The sequence below is a fragment of the Rhipicephalus microplus genome, chromosome 4 (genome assembly GCF_043290135.1).
Source record: "Rhipicephalus microplus isolate Deutch F79 chromosome 4, USDA_Rmic, whole genome shotgun sequence".
NCBI lineage: Eukaryota > Metazoa > Arthropoda > Arachnida > Ixodida > Ixodidae > Rhipicephalus > Rhipicephalus microplus.
Window position 1 is genome coordinate 204,205,763 of NC_134703.1, and position 4,564 is coordinate 204,210,326.

At 52.9% G+C, this 4,564-nt stretch overlaps 2 non-coding genes across 2 annotated transcripts; both read right to left on the bottom strand.

The window, feature by feature from the left end:
* Positions 1-512: 512 nt before the first annotated feature.
* TRNAS-GCU (transfer RNA serine (anticodon GCU)) lies at positions 513-586 on the bottom strand. The gene has a single exon. It is a non-coding gene; the product is annotated as a tRNA-Ser (tRNA).
* A 3,602-nt stretch (positions 587-4,188) lies between these two features.
* On the bottom strand, positions 4,189-4,262 carry TRNAS-GCU (transfer RNA serine (anticodon GCU)). The gene has a single exon. It is a non-coding gene; the product is annotated as a tRNA-Ser (tRNA).
* Positions 4,263-4,564: the final 302 nt, after the last annotated feature.

Consider the following 4,564-nt stretch of genomic DNA (forward strand, 5'->3'; position numbering starts at 1 on the left):
GACAGTCGTGCTCTATTTTTACCACCGTCAGAACATTTCTCCAAAGCTATCAGCGCGAAGAAAAAAAGCGACACCCCACTCATGGGAGGGCTCGAACCTCCAAACGTTCAGTTAACAGTCGATCGCGCTAGCCAATTGCGCCACGGAGACAGTCGTGCTCATCTCTCACCACGGTCAGAACATTTCCCCAAAGCTATCAGCGCGAAGAAAAAAAAGACACACCGCTCCCGGGAGGGCTCCAACCTCCAAACTTTCTGTAAACAGCCGATTGTGCTAGCCAAATGTGCCACGGAGACAGTCGTGCTCCACTCCCACCACTTTCGAAACATTTCTCCGTAGCTGTCAGCGCAAAAAAAGCGACACACCGGTCCCGGGAGGGCTCGAACCTCCAACCATTCGGTTAACAGCCGATCGCGCTAGCCAATAGCGCCACGGACACAGCCGTGCTCCAGTCTCACCACGGTCAAAACATTTCTCCAAATCTATCAGTGCAAAGAAAAAAAGCGACACACCGCTCCCGGGAGGGCTCGAACCTCCAACCACTCGGTTAGCAGCCGATCGCGCTAGCCAATTGCGCCACGGAGACAGTCGTGCTCATCTCTCACCACGGTCAGAACATTTCTCCATAGCTGTAAGCGCAAAGAAAAAAGCGACACACCTCTCCCGGGAGGGCTCGAACATCCAACCTTTTGGTTAACAGGCGATTGCGCTAGCCAATGGCGCCACGGTGACCGTCGTGCCCCACCCTCAACAAAGTCAGAACATTTCTCTAAAGCTATCAGCGCGAAGAAAAAAAAAGCGACACACCACCCCCGGGAGGGCTCGAACCTCCAACCTTTTCGTTAACAGCCGAACGCGCTAGCCAGTTGCGCCACGGAGAAACTCGTGCTCCACTCTCACCACCCTCAGAACACTTCTCCAAAGCTATCAGCGCAAAGAAAAAAAGCGACACATCGCTCTCGGGAGAGCTCAAGCCTCCAACCTTTTAGTTAACCGCCGAACGCCGCTAGCCAATTGCGCCAAGGAGACAGTCGTGCTCTATTCTTACAATGAATATAACATTCCGCAAAGGTATCAGCGCAAAGAAAAAAAGCGATACACCGCTCCCAGGAGGGCTCAAACCTCCAACCTTTTGGTTAACAGCCGATCGTGCCAGCCAATTGCGCCACAGAGATAGTCGTGCTCCACTCTCACCACCCTCAGAACATTTCTACAAAGCAATCAGCGCAAAGAAAAAAAGAGACACACCGCTCTCGGGAGGGCTCGAACCTCCAACCTTTTGGTTAACAGCTGAACGCGCTAACCAAATGTGCCACGGAGACAGTCGTGCTCCACTCCTACCACCATCGAAACATTTCTACATAGCTGTCAGCGCAAAAAAAAGTGACACACCTCTCCCGGGAGGATTCGAACATCCAACCTTTCGGTTAACAGCCGATTGCGCTAGCCAATAGCGCCACGGAGACAGTCGTGCCCCACTCTCACCATGGTCAGAACATTTCCCCAGAGCTATCAGCGCAAAGAAAAAAAAGCGACACACCGCCCCCGGGAGGGCTCGAACCTCCAACCTTTCGGTTAACAGCCGATCGCGCTAGCCAATAGTGCCACGGATATTGTCGTGCTTCATTCTCACCACCGTCAGAACATTTCTCCAAAGCTATCAGCACGATGAAAAAAAGCGACACACCACACATGGCAGGACTCGAACCTCCAACCTTTCGGTTAACAGCCAATCGCGCTAGCCAATTGCGCCATGGAGATAGTCGTGCTCTACTCTTACCACGGTCATAACATTCCTCAAAGGTATCTGTGCAAAGAAAAAAAGCGACACACCGATCCCGGGAGGGCTCGAACCTCCAACCTTTCAGTTAACAGCCGATTGCTCTAGCCAATAGCGCCACGGAGACAGTCGTGCCCCACTCTCACCACGGTCAGAACATTTCTCCAGAGCTATCAGTGCAAAGAAAAAAAAGCGACACACCGCCCTCAGGAGGGCTCGAACATCCAAACTTTCGGTTAACAGCCGATTGCGCTAGCCAATAGCGCCACGGAGACAGTCGTGCTGCACTCCCACTACCGTCAGAACATTTCTCCAAAGCTATCAGCACAAAGAAAAAAAAGCGACACACCACCCCCGGGAGGGCTCTAAACTCCAACCTTTCGTTTAACAGCCAAACGTGCTAGCCAACTGTGCCACGGAGAAACTCGTGCTCTACTCTCATCAGCGTCATAACATTCCTCAAAGGTATCAGCGCGAAGAAAAAAATCGACACACCGCTCCCGGGCGAGCTCGAACCTCCAACCTTTTGGTTAACAGCCGATCGCGCTAGCCAATTGCGCCATGGAGATAGTCGTGATCTACTCTCACCACGGTCATAACATTCCTGAATGGTATCAGTGCAAAAAAAGCGACACACTGCTCCCGGGGGGGGGGGGGGGGCTCGAACCTCCAACCTTTCGGTTAACAGCCGATCGCGCTAGCCAATAGCGCCATGGAGATAGTCGTGCTTCATTCTCACCACCGTCAGAACATTTCTCCAAAGCTATCAGCGCGAAGAAAAAAAGCGACGCACCGGCCCGGGGGGGGGGGCTCGAACTTCCAACCTTTCGTTTAACAGCCAAACGCGCTAGCCAACTGTGCCACGAAGAAACTCGTGCTCCACTCTCACCACCGTCAGAACATTTTCCCATAGCTTTCAGCGCAAATAAAAAAAACCACATACCGCTCCCGTGAGGGCTCGAACCTCCAACTTTTCGGTTAACAGCCACTCGCGCGAGCCAATAGCGCCACGCACACAGTCGTGCTCCACTCTCACCACGGTCAGAACATTTCTCCAAAGCTATCAGCGCGAAGAAAAAAAAGAGACACACCGCTCTCGATAGGGCTTGAACCTCGAAAATTTTGGTTAACAGCCGATTGCGCTTGCCAATTGCGCCACGGAGGCAGTCGAGCTTTACTCTCACCACCACCGGAACATTTCTCCATAGCTGTCAGCGCAAAGAAAAAAGCCACACACCGCTCCCGGGAGGGCTCGAAGCTCCAACCGTTCGGTTAACAGGTGATTGCGCTAATCAATAGCGCCACGGAGACAGTCGTACCCCACTCTCAACACAGACAGAACATTTCTCAAAGCTATCAGCGCGAAGAAAAAAAGCGACACACCGCCCCCGGGAAGGTTCGAACATCCAACCATTCGGTTACCAGCTAATTGCGCTAGCCAATTGCGCCACGGAGATAGTCGCGCTCCCCTCTCACCACCGTCAGAACAATTCTCCAAAGCTATCAGCGCAAAGAAAAAAAACCGACACACCACTCTCGGGACGGCTCGAGCCTTCAACGTTTTGGTTAACAGCCGATTGCGCTAGCCCATTGCGCCACGGAGACAGTCGTGCTCTCTTCTAACACCCTCAGAACATTTCTACAAAGCAATCAGCGCAAAGAAAAAAAGAGACACACCAGTCCCGGGAGGGCTCGAACCTCCAACCTTTCGGTTAACAGCCGATCGCGCTAGCCAATAGCGCCACAGAGACAGTCGTGCTCCGCTCTCACCATGGTCAGAACATTTTTCTAAAGCTATCAGCGCGAAGAAAAAAAAGAGACACACCGCTTTCGGGAGGGCTCGAACCTCCAACGTTTTGGTTAACAGCCGATCGCGCTAGCCAATTGCGCCATGGAGACAGTCGTGCTCTATTTTTACCACCGTCAGAACATTTCTCCAAAGCTATCAGCGCGAAGAAAAAAAGCGACACCCCACTCATGGGAGGGCTCGAACCTCCAAACGTTCAGTTAACAGTCGATCGCGCTAGCCAATTGCGCCACGGAGACAGTCGTGCTCATCTCTCACCACGGTCAGAACATTTCCCCAAAGCTATCAGCGCGAAGAAAAAAAAGACACACCGCTCCCGGGAGGGCTCCAACCTCCAAACTTTCTGTAAACAGCCGATTGTGCTAGCCAAATGTGCCACGGAGACAGTCGTGCTCCACTCCCACCACTTTCGAAACATTTCTCCGTAGCTGTCAGCGCAAAAAAAGCGACACACCGGTCCCGGGAGGGCTCGAACCTCCAACCATTCGGTTAACAGCCGATCGCGCTAGCCAATAGCGCCACGGACACAGCCGTGCTCCAGTCTCACCACGGTCAAAACATTTCTCCAAATCTATCAGTGCAAAGAAAAAAAGCGACACACCGCTCCCGGGAGGGCTCGAACCTCCAACCACTCGGTTAGCAGCCGATCGCGCTAGCCAATTGCGCCACGGAGACAGTCGTGCTCATCTCTCACCACGGTCAGAACATTTCTCCATAGCTGTAAGCGCAAAGAAAAAAGCGACACACCTCTCCCGGGAGGGCTCGAACATCCAACCTTTTGGTTAACAGGCGATTGCGCTAGCCAATGGCGCCACGGTGACCGTCGTGCCCCACCCTCAACAAAGTCAGAACATTTCTCTAAAGCTATCAGCGCGAAGAAAAAAAAAGCGACACACCACCCCCGGGAGGGCTCGAACCTCCAACCTTTTCGTTAACAGCCGAACGCGCTAGCCAGTTGCGCCACGGAGAAACTCGTG